The sequence below is a fragment of the Equus caballus genome, chromosome 13 (assembly GCF_041296265.1).
Source record: "Equus caballus isolate H_3958 breed thoroughbred chromosome 13, TB-T2T, whole genome shotgun sequence".
Lineage (NCBI taxonomy): Eukaryota > Metazoa > Chordata > Mammalia > Perissodactyla > Equidae > Equus > Equus caballus.
In genome coordinates this window covers 34599719-34624941 of record NC_091696.1, presented here as the reverse complement: position 1 = coordinate 34624941, position 25223 = coordinate 34599719, and the positions used below count along the sequence as shown (strand labels likewise).

At 44.9% G+C, this 25223-nt stretch overlaps 1 protein-coding gene and 1 pseudogene across 2 annotated transcripts in view; one reads left to right on the top strand and one right to left on the bottom strand.

Annotated features, from left to right (window-relative positions):
• The window catches only part of PRKCB (protein kinase C beta), a 304436-nt gene that overhangs the window by 78669 nt on the left and 200544 nt on the right, over window positions 1-25223 (top strand). The window lies entirely within an intron of this gene.
• LOC138917154 (cAMP-dependent protein kinase inhibitor gamma pseudogene) lies at window positions 3575-3800 on the bottom strand (annotated as a pseudogene).

Below are 25223 nucleotides of genomic sequence, written 5' to 3'. Positions count from 1 at the left end.
ACTGTATAAGCCTTTTATCTTTCATCACCTTTGATGCTCCCAACAGCCCAGGAATTAACCAGGGGGGACTTTTCTCTATGAGCGATGGGAAGGATGCCATGATTGTCCCAAGGTTCTGGAGATAATGGTGGAGCCAGGACCAGACTTCAATTTCTGGGTTTCCAAATTCGGTTCTATTCTCCCCTCTGCAGACCACGAGGCCTCCAGACGAGACAGATGGCAGACAGCTACAGGAGTTTAAAATAGACCGAGCTCCCTTCTGAGGTAGACGTATGCGTGGAGAGTGAGCTGGAAGACAGGGACCCCTGTGTGGGAAAGCATTTTGGCAAAGAGGAGCCCAGAGTGGAGCGTTGAATGTGAGGATGAGTGTAGTTAGGTGGTGTGACGGTGTGAGAAGAGACGTGGGCAGGAGCCAACCTGAGGCAGAACAGGGAGGAGGGAAAAGAGAAGCTGCTGGGCACGATGTGGTGCCAACCTGTATGGCTTCCTCCCTCCTCTCCAGCTGTGCTACCAAGAGACCGGAGGTCAGGTGGTCATTCTGGGATGACTGCTGTGTTTTCCTTCCCATCCTTCTGGTCTCGGAGGCTGATGTCCCAGGAGAAGGATAAAGTTCCTGCAAAGAGGGATTGTACAGACCCTTTAAGGGTGACTTTGAGGCCTATGCATTCTCTACTTTTTGGCAAACAGGCCCCAAGGGATGGTCCCTAGCACCCACATTTGAACTATGTGACCTGGCATTCCTGCCTGTTGCTGATGGACCAGGCATGGCTCCACCTCCTTCTTTGTCTGGGAACTTGGACTTAGCATTGAGAGGTGCCAGCTAGTCTCCATCAACACTGGCCTGGAAGGCTGTGCCATCTCAGGGTCTGTGCAGTGTGCATCCAGAAGCAGAGAAAGCTTAACTGCAGAAACAAAGAAGAGTGGAGCAGGCTCAGAGGTCGTGTGGGCCAGAGAGATGGGGAAGTGGCTGCCTTGGTTCCTGACAATCCTGCATTGAAGCTGAACTACAGTTACTGCCCTTGGTTTCTGTGAGACACTTTGTTTCCTTATAACACACTTGTTTCTCTGCTTGAGCTAGTGTTAGTGAGATTCTGTCCCTTGTAATCCTAAGAGCCCTGGATAAGAGGCTGACGAGATGAAGGTGGAAAACTTGGCTGTAAAGGGAATGAGGTTGTTGGACTCTCTCTGGAGGGCACGTTATGGGAAGTATTAGGGTACATTTCTGATTGGAGGGGGCCTTGTGCGTATCTGGGGGTTTAGAGGTGGGAACAGATGCTGTAGCTGATGGTATTGGCCCATCCAACAGCCATTTCTCCTTTGTTCTTTAGGTTTGTTGTTTAGTGACAATGTGCCCAAGGGACAAAGTATGAGTGATCCATGTTTTATTCTATTTCCCTTTTCAGTGATTGGTTTAGAGGTGGGCACAAGACCCAGTTTTGGCCAGCGTAAGGAAGGAGAACTCTTTTTTCACTTCAACTCCTTCTTCCTGCCTTGGAGGTTGTTGAATGTGAAAATAATGGTTGGAGCTGTGGCAACCACCTTGTGACCATAAACAGATGCCTAGAATTGCAGTGACGCCGAGCAAGAGTGCTGGCATCCTTGAGTCACTCCTACAGCCCCAGAAACCTCCTGCTTTGAACTTTTTTTGTGTGTGTGTGTGAGATTATTCATAAGCCCCTTTTGTTTAAGCTGCATTTAGTTAGCCGATCTGTTAATTGACTCCAAAAGCATCTTAACTGATACAGTTGACCTTATGATTTGGAGATTTGGGAGGAAAACAAGGTGAAAGAGCATGTACAGTTGGGGAAAATAATCTTTTTAAGCAGAAAATTGACACTTTTCCACATGGAGACCTTCAGCTCTGGTTTTATAGCCTGGTTTATAGAGCTCTGACTTTGAGAGTTGTGTGAGCTGATGTCCATCCATCCGCCCATCCATTCATCATGCATGTATTCATTCGTCATCCATCCAACCATCCATCCATTCATCTATCATCCACCCACCCGTCTACCCACCCATCCATCCATCTATCCTTCATCCACCCATCCATCCATCCATCCATCCGTCCCTCCATTTAACTTTCTTTTTATGGAAGTTTCCCTTTTGGCAATGGAGGATTTCCTTCCTGACCTAGCTTGATTCTATTTGTTATCGTTTCAGTGTAAATACTTTTCTTTCTCCGGTTAGGTCACCTGTAGAGAAACGAGATTAGGTGGTCATAGCAGGGTGTGAAGGAGATTCTGCTACAGCCTTTCTCTAGGGATGTCTTGCCTTCCAAAGTGTCTGGCATTTTTAAGAGAAGTGTTGATTTTTAGACGTTGGGGAAAAAAGTGTTTCTTCAGTTTTTAGGACATTAAAAGCTCTCACTTCCCCTTATTTTACTCCCTGGAGCTTCCTCAAACATATTCAAGCTCTGTCAGCTTTAGGCCTGGCTTTGTTGGCTGGAAAGGGCCAGTGTATGTCTGCAGAGAAATCTTATGGAATCGCATCAGGAACGCCTTCTTCAGGAAATAATTACTATTTTAATAGTAATTTTAAGAGGAAGATAATCTTTATTTTTTTGATTCTTAGGAATTGTGCTCTCTCAAGTAGATGCTCTGGTCTTTATTGCAATAGTAAATTCTATAAAACGTTTTCAATTTATAAAGTTTTTACCCATCTTAGACCGTTACCTACTTCAGGGTAGAAATGGAATGTGTTGTGTGGGTGCCTTCTGGCTCTTGGTCTGTTGGTTTCGGGGGTGCTAGAGGGTGGGGTGACAGCATTGGTAGCATTTCAGTGTGATTGCCCATTGAGGCCCTTGGGGTTGTGTATGAGGAGGAAAGAGGAGGAGGAAGAAACCAGGTGGTAGGAGTGTGAGCTGCACTCTCAGGAATAAATGTATTTGATTCTTTTTTTGAGAGAAATCATCAGGATTTATTTCCTGGGTCCTGGGTGTCATCTGTCTTGGTAGAAAATGCAAAGAGTTGATCAGATAGTTTTGAGCACAAAATCTCTTCCCTAAAAACGGACCTGTGAAACTCCACGAGGGGACCTCGGAGCTGCCTAGATGATCAGAGTTTAGTTTACAGTAGCTTCCAAAAAAAAAGTGAATTGATTGTCAGCTCCCTCCCTCTCTGCTGAAAAAGGGTTTAGTTTTTAAAAAGTTTAGAGTGTTTTTTTAAAAAAAAGGATAAGAAGGTCTTGACCCAGAAGGCTGGGTTGCAGAAGAGGGGGCACAGCAGGCTGTGGTCCCTGCCAGGCTGCCGTGAGAGGAGCATTCTTGGGTGGGCTGCTCACCAGGTGGGCAGGCTGCAACCCTGAGTCCTGGTGTCTGCCGAATCAATAACATCCTGTGGTTACGGTGTCTGAAAAGTGTACCCGGCATGGGGAGGAGGTGGTGGGAGCATGCAGCCTGTGGGTGCCGCCGGGGGGCGGCCTTCCCAGGGTTGGGGCCACAGTGGCCTCTGGGGGTGCCCTTCACTCTGGCTTGGGACACGGGGCTCAGACAAGAAGCAGCTGGGCCAGTCCTAGGGCTCCCTGTCCAGGGGGGGACAGCAGGTCTCTCTTCCAGCCTCCTTGGGCAAGGTCAAACTCAAGACAAGGTGGTCCCATCGCTGTTCTCAGGCTGATTGCCTCCTTGTCTGAGGTGCCCACCTGCACCTGCCCTTCCATCCTCTAAGTGCTAGCTCGCCCAGGTCTCCAGCCAGCTTCCTCACACTCCCAGCCTCGGAGGCTCCCTGGATGTCGGGGGCTATGTTCCCCTGGTCCGTCGGGTCACAGGAGATGGAGTCCGAGTAGGAGGGCTTGATCTCCATCATGCTGTTGCCTCACTCTTCAGGCCCGGTCTCTTTTCTTTTTCCTGCTCATGTCCCTTCAGATTGTCCACTCTTGACTAATTGATGTGGAAATCCTGCCAGCCTGTGCCTTGCCGACGCCTGGAGTTCTGACTTCTTGAACAAAGTTGTTTTTCTTTTCTGAGCCGGCCTTTGCAAATGCTTGAGTGCTTGCTTGAGGTGGTGATAGATGGGGAAGAGGAGGGGTTTGTTTTGGGTGGCTGGTACATCTGGAGCCACTGGTCACAAACCTGGCTGAACACAGAATCTCTTGGGGGGCATGTTTATATGTACGGATTCAGAACCTCACCTCAGATCTGCCAAATCAGGAGGTTGTCACTAGTAGCTGCGTGTTAGATTGACCTGGGGAGCTTTTAAAAGTCCCAGTGCCCCGGCCCTGACTCAAATCAATTAAATCAGAATTTCTGGGGGTGGGGCCAGAGCAGCAGCATTCATTAAAGGCTCCCCAGATGATTATATTTGGCAGCCAGGTCTGAGAGCCACTGGGGAGAAATCTGTACTCTCTGTAAAGCCCGGTGCAGTCAGTCCTCTGAACATCAGGATTGGACTGTAGCTGCTTATCAGCACAGGCAGGGCAGGCTCTCCCCGCCTTCGTTACTGCAGCAAACTGCTTCCTGAGGGGCACATTGGAGAATACCAAACCACAGGGACCCAAAAGGAATATAAAATTAAAATTAAATCACACCAGCCTTGGGCATACAAATCCCTCCTCCTTATCAAAGTCTCTTAAATTAAAAAAAAGTTTAGAATGCTTTAAAATGTAATATTTTGGTGATATATTCACATGGTTCAGAAAATACAAGAAAATATAAGTTTTAAAGTCTCTCATTCACTTCTGTCCTCCATCCACCCACTTTCTACCCTTTCTTTGGGTATCCTTCCAGAAGCTTTTTCTTCTACTCCTGTTGTTTTCATGGGAAAAGATGGGACACTACAACCCGTATTCTCCACTTTGTTTTTTCTGCTAATATCTGGGGTTTTTTCTCCTAATATCTGGTTAATAGGCTCCAGTGTGGTGTAATGGCACCATTTGTTCTGATTTGTTGGGTATCCTCGCTGATTGGCAGGGGTTTATGCTGTGATAATCTTTACATATTTGAATTGTTCCCCTCTACCCACCCCCTGACGCCACATCTTGAAGATCTTTCTATATCAGTACAAAGAGAGCTTCCTTATACTTAAAAATCCATTGTATGGATGATTCTTAGTTTTGTAAGCCATCCTCCAGTGGTGGACTTTAGATCATTTCCGATTTGGGGCCATTACAAACAATGCCATTAAGAATAATGTGGTATGGGGCCGGCCCTGGGGCCAAGTGGTTAAATTCATGTGCTCCACTTCAGCGGTCCAGGGTTTCACCGGTTCGGATCCTGGGCGTGGAGATGGCACCGCTCATCAGGCCATGCTGAGGTGGCATCCCACATGCCACAACTAGAAGGACCCACAACTAAAATATACAGCTATTTACTGGAGGAATTTGGGGAGGAAAAAAAAAATAGAAAATTGGCAACAGTTGTTAGCTCAGGTGCCAATCTTAAAAAAAAAAAAAGAAAGAATAATGTGGTGAATGTATCACTTCAGATATGTAGAAATCCATCTGTAGAATTCCCACAAGTGCTGTTTCTTGGTGAAAGGGCATTTTCCGGAGTCTAACTAGCAATGAGAAATTTTGAGAGGGTATCACGTTATCCAGTGCTCTGCACCAGGCAGTTCTGCTTCAGCAGCTGTTGTAGGTGCAGAATTATATTTGCTTCTTTCCCTTTGTGGCTTTGAGGAGCTATCAGATGGGGCAGCTGAAAAGTTCACACCTGACGGTTTTAGAAGAGATGCTTCTGGTGCTGCAGTTCTCCCAGGGCTGTTCCTGGACCACCTACATGCATCCTCTGGTGTTTGTTAAAAATGCAGTCCCTGGACTCCATCAGAGTCTTTGGGGTGGACCCTGATCAATTTTTAGTAAGCTCCCCAGGTGATGCTTCTGCCCACTGGACTTTGAGAACCATTGTTCTAGGGGGTTTGCTGTAGAGCAACGCCCTGGGTGGAAACTCTTCCATATGGTTAGCACATAGGACCACACTGGTTCATCCAGGACAGGATCTGCAACCGCCATCGAGAGCTCTATAATTCCAAGTAAAGACTTAGGCTTGGCATAGGTTGAAAATAACATTTGGTTGTCAGTGCCTAATGCAGCGTTTCCAACTTTGCCCTCATATGCCTAAGATAACATAGAATAGGAGGAATGCTGTCGACAGCACTGAAAATAGATAGCCAGTTGTTGGCATCTCAGTGAAATCTCCATGAACTGTATGGCAGATGGGGCTGGATTGGGTCCATTCACTCCAGTCATAACTTCCGGAAATGAAGACCAATTGGAAACAGTAAGAAGACATTTCTCTCTCTTCCACTGTCCTGTTCCTAGACTAAGAGACCCAAGTTTGTACCAACTGAGAAGTGAGCCTTCTTCTGCTCAAGAATCACTTTTTGAAATGACTAGAGGCTTCTTACAACCCCTAATCTTCCTAGATTCATGCAGAGAAGTCAGGAAGGGGAGGGAGGCAGTTTACCCGTGCACTGTTTGTGTAGGGAACTAACTGTTGGTGGTGAACCCAACCTTGAGTGGTGTGGCTTGCATAGGGAAGGTGCATAGGAGAGACCAAAGGAACTAGGTGCATCCTGGGATCAGAGAACTAGGTAGTGGAGGAAGGAGGAGAGTCTGATTCAGGACAACAGAGCTGCAGTGGATGAGTGCTTGCCAGACACCAGGTGCTGGGCACATTATCCTGCTCTCTAGCCTTGGCTTGAGAAGGGGATTTGACCATCACCAAAATAGACAGAAGGCAGGACCAAGGATAACCTATTCAACCTATCTTTTGGCAAATACAGGGCCTGGATATGTACTTGCAATGAGTAATAGAGTATTTAAGACAATGCAGCTGTGTCTACAGAGTTATGAGGGGAAATTTTATAATCTACGTATTTGATTCTTAGTCAAGCTGTCATTAATGTGTGAAGGCAACACAAAGACAGTTTTCAGATATAAAAAAGCTCTGGAAATCTACCACCAATGAAAGAGTTATTTGAAGATATCCTCTATCTGATTGAGAGAAGATCCAATATTAGGAACTTAAGAATGGAAGAAGAAGTTATAGTTTGGAGGAACCAGGAGGAACACTTCCAGTGATTAAACATAATGTTGAGTCCAAATCATCACTTTAAGTCTCATGTTAAAATAGATGGCGGAAGGTTCATCAGTTGTAACAAATGTACCACTCTGGTGGGGGATGTTGATAATAAGGGAGGCTATGCATGTATAGGGGCAGAGATATATGGGAAATCTCTGTACCTTCCCCTCAATTTTGTTGTGAACCTTAAACTGTTCTAAAAAATAAAGTCTTAGTAATAAGATAAGATAGATAGATGTCAAAGATATTTGTGAATGAAAGGCAATATGGCATAAAAATACCTTCATAATCTATTTGAATCTAAAATGCCAGCTTATGTTAATAAAGACTGCAAAGTAGGTAGTAGGGGAGTGAGGGTAAGGAAAATTTACTTAATTTACTGTCTTTTATATGGAAGACTTAATCAGAAAATATACCATCAACTTTCTCTTGTCAAAATGAGATAAAACTAGAAGTTAATAACAAAGGTTATAAAACTCAAGGACTTGAAAATGAAACGCTTTCCTTAATAACCCTGGGATGTATTCCACATCGTGCTGGATGTTCTAGCCAGTTCTAAGTATTGTAATAAAGAAAAAAAAAAGGAAATAAAAGGCAAACAGATAAGAAAGGAAGAAATAAAACTGCCCTTATTTGCAGATGACATGATTGTTCATGCAGAATATCTCAAGGAATCTACCAAAAAACTCTACTACAACTGATAAGTGAGTTTGGTAAGGTTGCAGGATACAAGATAAACATACAAAAATCAATTGTATTTCTATATACTAGCAATGAACATGGAAGACTCCACGTAGGAAAGATGTCAGTTCTCCCCAAACTGATATACAGGTTTGATGCAGTTCCTTTCCAAATCCGAACAAAATTACTTTGTGACTATAAACAAGATTATTCTATAATTTATATGAAAATGCAAAGGAGCTAGAATAGCTAAAACAGTTTTGAAAAAGCAGAATAAAGTGGGAGGAATCAGTCTTAGTACACAGCTACAGTAATTAAGACTGTGATGTTGGTGGAGGGGTAGACACATAGATCAATGGAACAGGACAGGGAGCTGAGAAACAGACCCACAGGACTATGTCCCATTGATTTTTGACGCAGGCACAAAAGCAGTTTAATGGAGGAAATGAATTTTCAGCAAGTAGTGCTGGGGCAATTGTCCACCTAGGGGTGAAAAAATTAACCTTGGCCTAAGTCTCACACCTTATATGAAAATTAACTCAAAATAGATCGTGAACTTAAATTTAGAACATAAAACTTTTAGAACAAAACTTAGGAGAAAATCTTTAGAATCTAGGGCCAGGCCTTTGCCTGTTGTTAGACTTTGACACCAAAAGCAGGAACTACAGAAGAAAAGATTGATACATTGGACCTCATCAAAATTTAAAACTATTTCTCTGTGAAAGACCCTGTTAAGAAAATAAAAAGAAAACTACAGACTGGGACTAAATATTTGCAAACCACATATCTGCAAAGGACTATTACCTAGAATATATAAAGAACGCTCAAAACTCAACTAAACAGACAATCCAATTAAATGGGCAAAAGAGATGAACAGACGTTTCACTGAAGGGGAGATACAGATGGCAAATAAGCGCATGAAATGGTACTCAGTGTCTCACACACACACACACAAAACCCAAAATGAGGTACCACTGCGCACTTATCAGAATGGCTAAAATGAAAACTAACGACAACACCAAATGCTAGTGAGGATGCAGAGCAACCGGATCACTCTTGTATATTTTTGGTGGAAGTGTAAAATGGGACAGCTATTCTGGAAAATAGTTTGGCAGTTTCTTAAAAAACTAAACATGCAACTGTGATATGCCCCATGAATTTTACTGTTGGGTATTTATTCCGAGAAATGAAAACTTACCCTCATACAAAAACCTCTGTGCAAATGTTTATAGCAGCTTTATTCATAATAGGCAAAAGCTGGAAACAACCCAAATGTCCTTCAATAGGTGGATGGCTAAACAAACTGTGGTATGTTTACACTATGTAATACTAGTCAGCAGCAAAAAGGAACAAACTGTTGATATTCTCAACAACCTGGATGAATCACCAGAGAATTATGTCAAGTGAAAAAAGCCAATCCACAAAGGTTATTTACTGTATGATTACAATTACATAACACCCTTGAAATGTCAAAATTATAGAAATGGAGAACAGATTAGTGATTGCCAGGAGTGAGGAGATGGCAGGGCGGAGAGGAGTGGGTGTGACTACAAGAGGGCGACGTGAAGGATCGTTGTGAAATGTTCTGTATCTTAATTATGTCAATGTCAATATCCTGGTTGTGATATCATGCTATAGTTTTGAGAGATGTTGCTTTTGGGAGAAACTGAGTAACAGATATATGGGATCTCTTTATTACTTTTTATAACTGCATGGAGATCTAGAATTATCTGAAAATAAAAAATTTAGTTGAAAAAACAAAAAATTTCATTTTAGGCTATTTAGTATAGTTGATGTTAAGCTATAGATCAAAACTTATGAGACAGTGTCTAATCAATATCCCCAATTCATAGTCCTAGGTGCTTTTAAACATATTAACCAACCAAGAAAGACTATAAATTAACTAAGCATTCCACTCAAAGAGGTAGGGGAAAAAACTCCACAAGAGAAACCTAAGGAAAGCAGGAGTAAGAATGTAGAATTAGAATATAGCATTAGAATATATAACATTTTATATTCTGATGCAATGTGGCATTAGAATATATAAAAAGCATTGTGCTGATAACTCTAAGAATTGGTCCTAGAAAACAGGATAAAGCAAGACAAACAAAAAGCCAATAAAATAGATCTACTTTAATCATATGTATAAAATGAATATATGTAATAAAATATATAAAATGAATAAATAATACATATAATGAATATATATCCATAATATGCAAAATAGAATGAGAAAGGACATAAATACAGAGATAGAAAAAATTATGAGGTTAAGACATACCACTATAATAGTGTTCAGCATAGGTGTATGTGGATTTATATCATAGCTTTTCCACTACCCCTGTCTGATCTTAGGCAAGTTATTTACTCTCTCTCAGCTTCAGTCTCCTCCACTGTAAAATGGGGATAATAATGCAGTGATTGTGTGTATTCAGTGACATAATATATGTAGAGGTCAACCCGTTGCTGGGCGCTTTGTAGAACTCAGATGGTAACTGTCATCAATTTTTGGTATTAAATTTGAAAGTCTAAGAAAACAGAAATGTGCAAATTGTCTAACGTGAAAGAGAGCCTGTCTAGATTAGGGTTTGGGAAAGTTTCTCCAAAAGGGCCAGGTGGTAAATATTTTAGGTTTATGGGGTGTTCTGTAGCAACAACTCAACTCTGCCGTTGTAGCATGAACGCAGCCATAGACAATTTGTAAAGAAGCGGGCATGACTGTATTCCGATAAAACTTTATTTAAAAAAAACAGGTGGAACCTGCAGGCTGTCGTTTACTGGCCCCTGGTCTAGACCGAGAGCAAAGAAGGAAGTGATGAAAGTTTTCAAACTCATCAGTAAAACCTCCAGGACCAGTGATCCTTTTGGTTTTTAAAGAATTTCTCTGAACCATATAACAAGAAGAAAACTTTCTCAGTTCTGTCCTCTGACCTAGTGTTCTACAGACATAAATATCTGAAAAAGTTAACACCAAAAATAAAACCATAGTCTAATCTCACTTATAAACGCAGAGAAAAAAAGTCCTAAGTAAAATCTTGGCAAATTGAATCTTTTGGATATTAAAAGAACAATGCATCATGATCAAGGAAGTTTCATTCTAGAAATACATTATGGTTTATTATTAGGAGATCTATTAATAAGTCCCATCAATATGTCAAAGGAAAAAAATATGATCATCTTCATAGATGCTAAAAAAGCATTTGTTAAAATTTTAATATTCATTCTTGGTGAAAACTCTTAGAGAAAGAACTAAGAATAAAAATATACTTTCTCAGCATGATAAAGACTATGGCCAACCAGTAGCCAAAAATATGCTTAATTTTGTGATACTTGAGGCGTTCCCACTAAAGTCAAGAATAAATCAAGGACGGTTGCTATCAGCACTGTTATTTGTCATTGTTTTGGATGTTTTAGTCAATGAAATAAGAAGAGAAACAGATGTAAGTAGTAATTACATATCGGAAAAAAGAATGCCAAATTAACATTATTCACAGGTTACATTATTACTTTGGAGACTCTAAAGGAATCAACTGAAAAACTATTATACTAATAAAGAGTTAGGTAAGGGGGCTGGTTACAAAACATACCAACCCAAATCAATAACTTTCTTAGAGAGCAGCCCTAACTAGTTGGATGACATAATGGAAAAATAATCCCTTTTGGTTTCCAGCTGCCACCTCCCTGCCTCCCAGCTCCTTTTCCTCCTCTGCATGCTTGGCAGAAAGCCAGAGAAGAGTGCTGTAGCCCTCTACGACAGAAGGGAATGTGGGAAACTTGAATATTAACCACGGATTGCCAAAGCCACCTCTGCCATGTGTCTACAGAAAAGTGGTTATTAAAAAAAATGTCACACTTGGCACGCTGGATCCCAAACGCCATCAGAGCATACCACAGTGTCTCAGGGAAAATATTTGGCATTTATATAGAGTTAGGTTCTCACCGATGGTGTTTCCTTCCATGGAAGGACCCCGGAGCTTGCAATGTTGAGGTTGAGAAGTGGTTTGATGACGGCAGTGAGAAGCGCTGGAAAGGATATGGACGGCAACTAGATTCAAATTCCGTTTTTGACTTCTTTTCTAATTTTGTATTCTTCAACTTCTTTGAGCCGCCGTTGCATTACCTACATAATAAGGATAATCAAACCTTTCTCCTAGGGTATTGTAGTGTTAAATACAGGTGTTTTTTTTTTTTTTTTGGTAAAAGAAACAACCTCGACAATTGCTCAGTAAAAGTTAATTCCCTTTTTGAAGCCTTCCTAGGATGGCTCATTCCTTTTTGGCCCTTTTAAAAATGCCAGGAAGCCTGGCCTTCAATTCCTTTTTGGAAATTAAGCATGGATCCTAGAGTTTGAGGCATCTTAACTTATGCTGCTTGTCTGGTTCAACTGCTGCCTGCTTCTGAGCTTTACTGTCATTTCAGAAAAGGAGAAAAATAAATTATTCATAATCATCCTTTCTTGGGGACAATCTGTCTCTTTACCTTCTTGTTTACCTGGAGCATTCAGGGTAATTCTGGGAATAGGAATGGAGAGATAAAGTCGGGCAGAGAGGGACAGCAGTAATTGGAGAGGTGATGGTGGGGAGGAGAGAGCATGGCCTCGGATGTCAGAAGTGGTACCCTTCTAGTCCTTGCTCTACCATCTACCAGCTTTGTCTCATGGGAAACTCTCTTAACTGCTCTGAAGCTTCAGAGTGTTCTTAGCTGTAAAATGAGAAAAATGATGTCATCTTTCTTGGGGCGTTGTTGTAAACACCATACATATGTGAATGTGTTTTATGTAAATATGTGACACACATATAAGTCCTATATATTAATAGCTCATATAATGTACAGACTATGTGTCTTTGAAAATTAAAGCTGGGGGGCCAGCCTGGTGGTGCAGTGGTTAAGTTCACAGGTTCCGCTTTGGTGGCCCGGGGTTCACTGATTCGGATCCTGGGTGCGGACCTACGCACTGCTTATCAAGCCATGGCAGGCATCCCACATATAAAGTAGAGGAAGATGGGTACGGATATTAGCTCAGGGCCAATCTTCCTCAGCAAAAAGAGGAGGATTGGTAGCGGATGTTAGCTCAGGGTTAATCTTCCTCAAAAAAAAAAAAAAAAAAAATTAAAGCTGGGGCCAGCCTGGTGGTGCAGTGGCTAAGTTCACATGCTCCGCTTCAGCAGCCTGGGGTTCGCCAGTTTGGATCCTGGGTGCAGACCTACACACCACTCATCAAGCCATACCATGGCAGCATCCCACATAGAAGAACTAGAATGACTTACAACTAGGATATACAACTATGTACTGGGGCTTTGGGGAGAAAAAAAAAAACGAGGAAGATTGGCAACAGATGTTAGCTCAGGGCCAATCTTCCTCACCAAAAAAAAATCATGCCTTAAAAAAAAAGTGAAGCTTTCTGATGCATAAGACATCTCAGAAATAGGGAATGCATTTTTATAGGAAAAGTTATTGAATGGAGTGATTTAAATGTTTTCCACCCTGACACACAACACTTTCATGAAATAGCAACAGGCAGGGACACCACAGGTAGCTCCGCATGCAGTACTTCCTGTTGTTCCATCATTTGTATCGTCTTTTGCATCTTCCTCCTCATCACGAATATTACCAAATCTAACGTGTATTGTGGGTTTACTCCATGTCTGGCACTGCGCTAGGATCTTGTTGATGAATTAATTCATTTTTTCCCTCACAACACAAAGGAAAGAGATCACGTGAGGAAGACCCTTCTCTGCAAAGGTAACGGCTTGGTTCCATATGGATCTATAAGCTCACGATAGTTTTAGTCTGATCTCAACTCTCATCTTCGTATATAGTCTTAGAAATAATCTCATCTTAGGAGAGAAATTGAGAGTAAACAGCGAAACTGAAGAGCTCTAATTTTGCTTGAGGTCTCAGAAGGGTGCCTTTATTTTCCTTTTCCCAAATAATCAATGAGAAGGACCTTTAGTATATCCAGAAGACAGGATACCAACATAGTGTTGGCGTATCATGAGAAATTTCGAACTATCTAGAAAGGTTCCCTAAACTCTATTGCCTCAAAGTCTATATAATTAGAATTCCATGATGTCATCTTTGAGCTTTAATATAGCTTAAAATTATCCTTCTGTAGGTTGTGTTTCTTTCTGAAACATTTTAAATTTAGAAAATTAACTTGTTAAACTTTTTTTAAGTTAAATCTTTAGATTTTTTATTCACCCTGCTGTGGGGGAGTTGGAATGACAAATGCTTGAGTCATCAAAGTCAAATGTTAGGGCACTCTGGCCGTTCCGGGGAAGCCAGGGTCTCCATGGTCTCAGATGTTTCTTTGTTTTGCCAGCATTTCATCTCGGCAGGGTGTAGGGGTACAGATGGACTCAAGCATGCATGTCTTACTCAAGCCAGGTCCCCTTCCTGCTGACATGTGTCATTGGATGGCTGGAGGGCAGGCTACAAAGAGTGACAGTGTTCTGGGTTCAGAGACAGGTCTTGGTGGGCCAGATTTTGGAAGCTGAGCAATTTTCCTCCGTCAGCTGCTCATGAACTCTCATGGGCTTCTAGTTCATCGTGCCGCTTTAGGTCGATCTTGCAAAAGCCAATTCACTGAAGTTAATACCAGTTGACTAGTTTTCTATCAGCATTTTAAGGAATGTCTGATTTGTGTCCATCCCTGCTCCCTGTTGTTGCATGCTGAGAAGCAATGAGAGGAGAGAATGAGGCACAGAGAGAGGAGGGGACTGAGGTCGCATTGAGGGACTGCTGATGAGCAAGAAGAGAAGGAACTGAAGGGCAGAGAGGAGGCTATTGATGGGGAGGAGGGGACAGCAGGAGACCAGAGAGCATGGTGGGATTGAGGGGCAGAGAGAAAAATTCTCAGGGGCATGGGGCCAAAAGCTCAGTGACCATAGCTCCAAGCTTTTTGATCTTCCAGGCCCCCAGAGGCACCTGACAGTTCTGGCAGTGACAGCGTGAAAGACTGGGTCTGTCTTTATTTCACTCAATTCTGCAGTGCCTGGTGATTGTGGGCGAGCCAGGGGGAAGGTTATCCTGTTATCAGGAGGTAATTTACCACAGATGGGGGGATGATACGGAAATGATGTATGTGATCCTTCCCCCGCCACCTTTGGGACTTATTATTAATTTCCTTCCCCCACTTGTCATAGCTGTGAAAAATCCTTCTTCTAATATGATGGATGACAGATGGCAGGGCACCTACCACCCTCGTGGAGGGATGGTGCACTATGCATGCACATAACAGGTGTCCGATAATTATTGGTTGAGTGAGTAAATGAGGAGACTGCTGTGGACATTCTTTGGGAGAGGTACTGAGTGACTTCTCAGCTTTCTGGAAGTCAAAGACCAGAAGCAGCAGAATCTTAATGCTGATCCTACTGATCTGTGGGTCAGGGAGGGATGGAGGGAGCAGTGGTGTGCTGACAAATGTTTAATAATTGGCCCTCTGGCAAAGAGCGAAAACACGAGGTAATGCTTGCTGATTGCCCGTTTCCTTGGTGTAAATATCCCACCGGGGTCAATTTCACGTGACGCCTGAACACAGAGTTGAGAGGGATGCATGCCACTGGAGGAGGAAAGATGAATGGGGCAACAACAAACAGCAATAAAAAGCTCAGTCTGCTCTGTCCCCAGCACAACTTTGTGTGTGTGACATACATCCTCTCATTTTATCCTCCTGGCAACTCCGGAATCCAGGATTTGTTTCCCCCTCCTACAGGTGGGCCCGCTGAGGCTCAGAGGGGTTAAATGGTGTGTCTGTTACAGTAATCCGCAGCAGAGTGGATTCTAATGTCCTGTGCTCTCTCCACTCACCCACTGGGCTGTCCAAGGTCAAGGGATGAGTTTCATGAGGCACTTTTGAATACTGCAGAGTAAGAGGGCGGCTAATTCTGCCAGGACGGTATTGGAGAGAGGCTTCATTCAGGGACAGCTTTGCTGAAGAGCTGACCTAGGAGGCCACCTGAAGAATGAGCAGAGGGGCTTACCAGGTGGACATAGTGGTGAAAGGTAAGTTACATCTCCTGTCTAACCCTTAGTTTCTTCATCTGTTAGATGGGACCCTGACTGTCTGCTCCAAAGGATTGTTAGGAGGATTAAATGAGATAAGTATGTAAAACACCTCACATCCTCTCTGATGCATGAGAGTCACCTAAATGCTGATTCACAGCAGCCTAATTTTTTCTTCTTGAATTCCTCTTTATACTGGGATTTGTCAAACTTTAATGTGCATATGAATCACCTGGGGTTCTAGTTAAGCTGCAGATTGTGATTCAGCAGGTCAGGGGAGGGGCCTGAAATCCTGCATTTTTAACAAGCTGCCAGATGATGTCGATGCTGCTGGTCCACGGGTCACCCTTTGAATAGCCAGGGGCTGGGATGCCTTGACAGAGCATTTTACCTTCCTGCGGCTAAACTCTCTGCTCTCTGTCCCCATGACCTCCAAGATTGCTCTTCACAAGACAGGATCTTTTTTGTTCTAGCCTGGTTCCCTTGGAGCAGCCCCCTGCTCAGCCCTGCTGAGGGCATCTGGCTGCGGTGCAACACACTTTGCTGGGGGGGCGGATCTGGGACTGGTTTCCTCTCCTTTTCATTTTTCTTGATCTTAGTTTTGGTTCTGCCAGGACTTAGCTTTGCAATCTTTGCCAAATCCTTTCCCCTCTTTAGGATTCAATTTCGAAATTTGCAAAATAAAGCGGTAGGACAGAATAACCTTCCCGCAGGGGCCTTCTGAAGTTCTGGGAATCTGTGATTCCAGCTGGTTGGCATGTTTTTGCCAGGTCATAAGGAGTGTCTGACTTCATTTCTGGGCTCCAGGTTTCCAGTGGAGTCTCCAAAGGCACTTCGAGGAATAGAGTTAGGAGTAAGGAGGAGTAAGGTAAGGCTTTAAGCCAAACTTTTTGGAAAGATAATGGCTGGGCCCAGAGAGGTGAAGAGGGACGTTTGGGGGCACAGGAACCTCCTTGCTTTGGGGCCTAAACCACATCTCCAGGGAATGGTTCCTACCTATTGAGCAGCTATGTGCCAGGTGCTGTGCCAAGAGCTCATAAGGGACCTTGTTGTGTTTTCTGGCCAGACACAGCTGAACAACTGTTTATGTTTGGGAATTCCCCACCTTATGATCCCATGCCTCTTTAATGTAGAATTCAGAAACCCACCTCCCAGCCTCCCTTGCAGCTGGAGCACAGACATGTGACCTGGGATCTGCCAATGGAAGGCATCCATGCTGGAGTTTGAGTTGGCGGCTAATGATGAGAAGGAGCAGACACTGTGCGATCCATTCTGGAGAGGGAGGTGGTAGATAGATCCACACTACAGAGTCGGCTGTGACAAGGCTTCTAGAAGTATTTACCCCATGTGAGGGTTGAATATTCCCGGCGTCTGTGGTGTAGACTGCCTCGTCTGGACTCTCAGGTGGTGGCAGCGGTCCCTCTCCTGGCTGGGTTCTGTGGCGGGGTTTAGATGCTCCTCCTGGCTGTGTAGCCTCCCAGCCAGAATCTCTAGACCTCCCAGAGATTAACTGCCGTTCCTGCTTAAACTGGTTGGGCTGGGTTTCCATTGTTTGTACAGAAGAATCTTGACTGCTTACCACACTTTACGTGCCTCATCTCATTTAACTCTCACGGTAACCCAGTGAAGTAGTTTTTCTCCTCTTCTTACAACTGAAGAAATGGAGGCACAGGAGGTGAACTAACTTGCCCAAGGATGCATGGCTGGTAAATGGAAGAGCCAGGATTTGAGTCCAGATCATTTGGCCCCAAAGCAGATATTCTTGACCACCACGTGTCTGCTGTAAGGGATTCCTGGGTGTAGCAAGGTCCTTGCAGATCGCTTGTCAGTGGTACAGGGCTCATTAGATCCAGGCCTAGGCTGGGCGGGCCTGTTGGGTTTTTACTGACACCCACATTTTCCCCCAGGAGTGGTAATAGAGCCAGCTCCTCCAGTGACGGTGATTTGGGTGTCAACACCTGGCTTTGGCTCAGAGTTTGCACATGTGAGACCACAGATGAACATTAGAATGTGACACTCTGTTGGAGTCTACAGGTGGATACTGGGGGAAGAGAATGAGATGGAAACTCAGAGGAGAAAGAAAGAACCGTCATCTGGGGCCTCCTTAGAAAAGGAAGGAGAAGGAAGCCTTAGCTCAAATCCAGAGACTGGTCAGAAAGTGAGCCCAGCCACCACCTACAGACCAGCAGTGCTTGGTCCTGTCAACGGTGACCAAGCAGCATAGGTAAAGGAGGTGGACTAGCTAACTGGTCAACCTCAGCTGCTTCTCATGGCTGAGAACCTTCCTGGGGATCCAGCTTCCTCCCTCCCTCGCTTCCTCTCTCTCTATCTCTCTTCATTCCTTCTTGTCTCTCCTTTGTTTTCTTCAGCAAATATTTTGGAGCCCCTGCTATTTACTGATTGAACCGATATTTATTGAGTGCCTCCTCTGTGCCACAGCTGGTTCTAGGTGCTGGACATACAGCAGTGAACAAGGCAGACCACCTATCAGCGAGTTTCCAATTTAGTGGGAGACAGGTGGTCCAGCGGGCACAAAGCCAGCAGGTGCAATTTGATTTAGTGGCGGTCTCTCCACCCTTACCCCCAGTCCTGGCCCCACTCCCTAGGAACATGCCTTTCTTATCCACGTTTCACAGATGAGGAAACTGAGGCCAGAGACCTTGAGTCAACTGCCTGAGGTCTCACGGTTAGGCTCATATCTCTGTGAGATCTAGGAGTATCAGAGGCACACGAGTCCAGCTAAACCTGACTCTGGACTGCTTCTCAGCCTGGGATGAGACCCAGAACCTCTCCTTCCTTCCTCCCCTGGGCTGAGGCACCAGCCTCCACCGCTCTCTCCACTGTTGCCACTACCCATGATGCCCCAAGGAGCCTGGCCGCGGGGCGGATGTGGCCCCCTCTCAGCTGCCTACTTCCTTGCTGTTTCTGCCAGCAGCAGCCTCGGCCCTTCAGATTTGAAATTTTTTTTCCTGTTGATCCCTCTAGGGGAAACAGATGTGGGTGGGGAGGCTGGTGGGGCACACCCACATTCACCTAAGCCCGGAAGCAACCCAAGTTCCAGATTCTTTGTGCCCCGAATGATAATAGTGACTCCCTTCTGAGACGTCTGGCCCACTGGACCCTCCCCCGCCCCACCCACAATTGTGCTTCTGCTTGTTCTCTTGTGGATAAACCTTCTTCTGGTCCCTACCCATTGTTGGGCAGGACTTCCTCCGTGAGAGCTGACTTCCTAGTACTATGCCTCTTAGAGCCAAGCAGTGCAATTAAGAATAGGGGGTTCTAGAGTCAGATAGACTTAGGTTCAAATCCCAGTGCTGCCACTGACAAGCTGTGTTGCGTCAAACAAGCTGATTAACCTCTCTGAGTTCTTTTGTAAAATAGGCAGGAGAACACCTCTGTCAGAAGGCTGTAGCATAAGGCACCTAAGGTCTTAGCTTAGTGCCGGCACCCAGGAAACAGTACGTGTTGGCTGTTTGCATTAACGGGCAGAACAGAAGGGGCCTCCCTGTGTCTGCGGCCCCCTCTGCTAAGGGGGCTCTGCCTTCGAGGGTGGGGCCTCCCAGCTGTTTCACTTCAGCAAAGGCATCTCATGCTCGTCTCTTGATCTCTTTCCTCCCTGTTCTCCACAGGGAACGGTCACTTACGACCCTCCCTTTTCTCTGGTCCCCATTTCTGTTTGTGGGGGAGAGGAACACCTGGGCACCCCTGGTTCCCTCTGGTGAGGACAAGAGGAGTAGCCATCGTCAGAGAAGCACTTTGGTGCCTGGGGAGCAAGCCCTGTTCTTGCCTTGTCTCCATGCCTGCTCCCACACCTGTCACCCTCCTTGCAATCGTCCCCAGGATCCCAGAAGAGCCACAGGGAAGGCTGTTTGAATAACAAAATCCTCTGCAGCTCAGATATGTAGCAATCCTTCCCGGGTTTAACTTGATTCTGCAGAGGTGCTGAGTGTCTACCCCGGACGGAGCTCACGGGAGGAGGGAGATGAATATCCGAGTAATACAATGCCCGTTCCCTCGCATGGCAGGCGCCTTACTGTATTTCATTCACGCATTCATCGTTCATTCAACCCCCATGGTTGCCAACACTGGAATTATCAATCTTTTCAATTTTTGCCAATCTAATGGATGAAAAAGTATCCTGTATTAATTTCTATTTCCCAGATATCCATGCAGCTGAGCATATCTTCATAGGTTCGTCGCCAACTTGTATTTCTTTGTCTGGGAATTCCCTCTTCATATTTCTCTGTCCATTTTTCTGGTGTGCTTTTTGTGATGGCGTGATGGTAACTATCTTTATATACTGTGGATACCACTCTGTTATCTGTGCTGTATGTTGAAAATAAATCCCCCTGGCCTGTCCTGTGTCTTTCCTTTGTGTTGAGGAATTTTTTGTCATGCCGTGTCATACTTTTCCAGTCCTCTCAATGGTTCTGGGTTCATCTCGTCTCTGATGGCACTGATCACGTTGGTTTGTGGTGACCCGTTTGTTTCAGTCTGTCAGACTCCGAGAAAGTCGAGGGCAGGGGCTGCGTTGTATTCTTCTCTCTCTCTTCAGGGACTGGTGCCAGGCTGAGCATGGAGTTTTGTGCCTGAATGAGCTTTTTTTTTTTCCTTTTTGCTGAAAACAGGTTTTGTGCCTGAATGAGGGAGTGAATGAAAAAGCCGAGCGCTGCCCTGCCTTCAGAGACGGGGTCTGCTGGGGAGATGGGAGTGAGTCAGGCAGTGAATCAGAGACACCCCCCACCCCCGCCTCCGCTGACATTTCCAAAGCCTGAGCAGAGAGCCCCCCTCGTTCCAGGGGACCCTCCGCCTCTTCCTGAGCAGGCACAGTGGGGTTCTGCTGGGGGGGGGGTGTGCGTGCGCTCGCGTGTGTGCTCGTGTGCACTTGTGGAGGGTGTATCATTTAAAACTCAGTGGTATCATGTGTTGTGTATGTGTGAACAAGCCTTTGAAAATCTCTGAGAGGACCTGTGTGTGTGTGGGTGTTGGGGCTGAGTAGAGAGGGAGAGAGAGGGGGAGAGAGAGAGGAAGGGGGTGTTAAGAATCTTTGCAGTGTATTGCGTTCGCTGCTGGGAGGATGGGGTTAAGCAACTCGGGGGTGGGGGGCGGGGTGCTCCTTGCGAGTCTCCTTCCAGAAGTCTCTTGGGCTGTGGCCACATGATGCTCTTGCTTGTCTATGTGGCTGGCTGATGTCCCTGTTGCTGAAGGTGCTTCTATTTAGTTTCTAGAGGCTTGGCTTTTGCATTGTCATTTTCTGAAGCAGGGGGAGTGCCAGTTAGATTGTTGGACCCAAATAATCTGAAATGTGTGAAAAAATAGTAAATATTTACTGTACCTTTTGTGGAGCAGGTTATTGCCATGGAAATGCGCTGCACAGGGATCCGGGTAATGGAGGGAAGCCGGCTCAGGAGCTATGGGTGAGCCAGGATGCGGTGCTGCCTGAATCGGCGGGTTTAAGAATGGGCGCTGTGGGTTTAGAATCGCAGTGCAGTTGGTTGAGGCTGCAGACCTGGGTCCCCAGTCAGCCTGTACCGAGAGGGCGTGTTTCTTGATGTTTATTGCTTGCCATGTGCAGAGCACTGTGCTGAGCATTCTGTGTGCGTTATTGCATTTCCTCCCCACGCCGGCCCTCTGAGATGCCGTTATCTTCCTGATTTACTGGGGCACAGAGTTGGAACAGCTTGCTCAAAGGTCCTCAGCCACTGTGCCTCTCCAGAGCTTGAGTCTTCACTACTCAGCCCCTTTCCTCACAGTGATTTACCCCGGAGAAAGCTGACTAGCCATCCACAGGGGTTTTAATTTTCAAAATGGAATTTGTGGCCGACATTTACAAACTGGAGACAATTTCTAGCTCCTTTTGAAAATGTGGGTGATCTGGCCACTGACTAGGGGCAGCCCTTCCCTCCAGCAGCTGCTTCTCTGAGGCTGCACAGTTTACCTGGGGCATCAGCTCTCCAGCCAGCACTGGGCACCCCATGATGCAGCTGGGAGAAAGCCCCGGGCACCACACTCAGGGGCTGTTGGAATTAATTGAGAATTGTCTGCTGACAGCTCCTCATTCTGTTAGAAATTAGGTTTAATTTTAGCTGTTGTTGTCATTTGCTGATTAGAGCTTTTGAGATTATTGGATTTTCTTCCTGTAGTCTCGAGAATTTGTGGGTGGTTGGGTGAGGATCTTCATGGCAGGAAAGGAAGGCTGCAGCAGGAGATGTACTGTGTTAGAGCAGTCATTCATTTGTTCGTTCGTTCATTCATTCAACATATTCATTGAGCGTTAGGTGCTGGAGTTACAACAATGAATGATATTTAGTCTTTCCTTCAAGGAGCTCAGGCTCTAACTGGGAGACAGAGATGTACATAGGCATTACAAAACAATGTCAGGAGGCCATGAGTGGAGCATGCCCAGGCAATTCTGAGAGTATATAGAGGACATCTGTTCAAATCGTGGGACTAGATCAGGGAGGCCTTCCGACAAGGGGTACTATCTGCTGAGACTCAGCGATGGCTGGAAACAGTTAGCCAGGCAAAGAATAATTGGAGGAGGAACATTTCAGGCTGAGGAAATCGCATGTACAAAGGCTGGGAGGGGAGAGCGTGATGCACGTGGGGAATGCCTGAGAGTTCAGTATGGCTGGAGCAGCGTGTGTGTGTGTGTGTGTGTGTGTCGGGGTGGGGGGGTGTTACTGCAGGACTTGGGGCTGGAGAGGTTAGTTAGTGGGAACTGAATCAGTCTATAAGTAAAATCACACCATCGCTCCTATCTGCCAAACCAAGTTCTGCCGGGCCCAGAGCTGTCAGGTTGGTGGGGGGCAGCGCCACAGGGCACGGTAGAACTGAATCTGGGGACAGCATTAAGGGGCCATAGAGATCCTTTCACAGGCAAGACCAGCTCTCTTGGTAGGGTCACGTCTCTCCTGGTGTGATTTAAGGACTTCTAGAAAGACTTCCCTTCGTGGCTCCCCTTTGCTTTAAATTCTTCTGAGAGTTATTCCTTTGGCCTGAAGCTTGGTACGAAGGTAGAATGCAGTGAAACATCCCTGAATGCTAGCTGAATTCTTCAGGTTGCAAAGGAAAGACTTGTCCACAATAACTTAGATGGAGTGAGGGTTAACTGCAGGTGTGTAAGGGGAAATGGGATGGAGAGGAAATGGTTTCATCAGCCACATGGTTACTCCAAGACAGGTGCCCCGTCAACCCGCTTCCAGAGCTGGGAGTGTGGCTGGCTATCCATGTATGGTCTAGCTCACCAAAGCTATCTGTTTGTGTTTTTCATTTCCACCCAAGAGAGGCCCTAGTTGGTTTAATTTGATACTATCTGGTATGGAAAATTTATGCGAAGCTACCTCATCCATCCATCCATCCAAACACTCAACCATCCTTCTGTACATCCATCATCTATCCATCCATCCATCCATCCAATTTCATAACAGATGCTAACTGAGCACCTACTTATGTGCCAGACATTATGCTGGATTCCAGGATTATAGCCACGAATAAGGCAGATGCAGTCACTGCTCTCAAAGGGGGCAGTCAGATATTAAATGTGATGAATGCCACAAAAGGATAAGGAAATACATAAATCTAAGACTTATTAGGTGGGATATGAGTGAGTGGGCGGAAGTTGGTGTCAGGGAAGGCCTCCTAGGCTCATTTTTGCTGCCATGGGAGCTCTGTTAGCTTATGACATATGACAGGGGCTTCAGCAAACTCTTACAGAAAGACCCTTCCAGGGGCAATTCCTCAGAATGGGCTCTGTAGGCTCTGTGCACTTCCTGGCCTATTCAGTACCCTTGGGAGGTGTCTTAGTATCAAGACCCATGGCTAGACGTTTTCTCCAGTGGGAGTAAGCTCACTGGCTCCATTTATGAGAGTTGGTGTAGATGATAGAGTAAAGCAAGAAGTGAAAGAGTTAAGTCAGTGATAAGCACACATATTCTGAGTTGACAGTATAGCATGAGTGCTAGAGCCAGAACACCTTGGTTCAACCCACCTGCACTACCTACTGAGTGATAACGGGCTGGTTTCATGCCTCAGTTTCCTCATCTGTAAATTGGGAATAAAATACCCAATATAGTAGGGTTATTGTGAAGATTCAATGAGTTGATGTAACACATTTAGAACAATGCCGGGCACAGCATAAAGGTAGGCACTTAATAAATGCTAGCCATGAGTATGAGTATCATGATTATTATATGGTATCAGCCAGTCTTGCTTGAGGCATAATTTTCTGACAGCTCTTTCTTTGATGGACAATAGCTGTGCCCTTTTATATCATATTTATGATATGCAGCCTTCCTATGTGACTACTTCAATTCATTGCTGTTCCCAGGCAAGTTCTTTAGTGACTCTGGGGCCCCATTCTTGCTCTCATCCCCAACACAGAGCAGTGTCTTAGCCTGGCCCAGTGTTCCGTATCTGGGAATATCTGTTTATCAGGGAGGGTGGGGGCATTGCACCTCTAATGGTTCAGGGTGCCTATAACATCACAAAAGCACATGGAAAGATAAGGTGCAGGCCCCTGGCTCTCCCGTGTCGGGTAAGGGGAAGTACTGGACTCAGCCTGTCTGCTCACCTGCATTGGGTGCTGGAGCCAATGAGGCGTTTACTTCTCCCGCCATGGGCGAGACCATGGAAGTGTCGTCTTAATTCTCCCTTTTACTCCCTTTTACTCTCTCATCTTCCTTCTGCCCTGAACTGCCCATGAGTGACCTGGGGCTTCTGAAGGAAGGAAACATGGTAAATGTTGGATGAGCAAGGCCAAACAGCCAGGGCTAGGCCAGAGACAGGTTTGATTCCTGCTGAAGGGATGGCGTGGCATGGGTCAGGTGACCACAGGGCTGGAAAGAATTTCCCTTTGAATCTCATCCTTGTTAATTCCCTGACTTCTTGTGCCATGGGATCTTCATTCATCACCTGGGCACACCTCATGCTCATTCGTTCATAGGCTGTTGTCCGCATTTCTATTTTTGTATTCTTTAGTCACCAAATATCTTTGTATTTTTTGTCACCAAAGGGACACTTATTATAAACAAATGTAACAATGTGTAGTTATGCAATCTAGATAGAAAGTCTTTATAGAAACTACAGACTTAACATTTAGGTGTATTATCCTGTGAAATTTTTAGTTTGTAAATATAAGCCTGTATTACTAATTAACAAAAATGAAATCATATCCTACATACGTTTTTTACAGCCTACCTTTTTTTGCCTGTTATATCTTGGACTTTTTCCTATATCAATACTTTATTTAGATCTACCTTATTTTTTTAATGGCTGCATTGTATTCCATAGTATGGTGGCCACCATATTATTTATTTACATTATATTTGTATTCATTATTTGACCAACATCCTATTGGTGGGCATTTGGATTGTTTCCAGTTTTTTTCTCTGTTATTAGCAATGCAGCTGTGAACATTCTTGGGCACTTCAGTGACAATTTCTGTAGAATAATCTTAGAAGTTGGGTTTTTAGGGCAAAGGATGTGAACATTTTTCACTTGTAGTAGATACTGCTAAATTGCT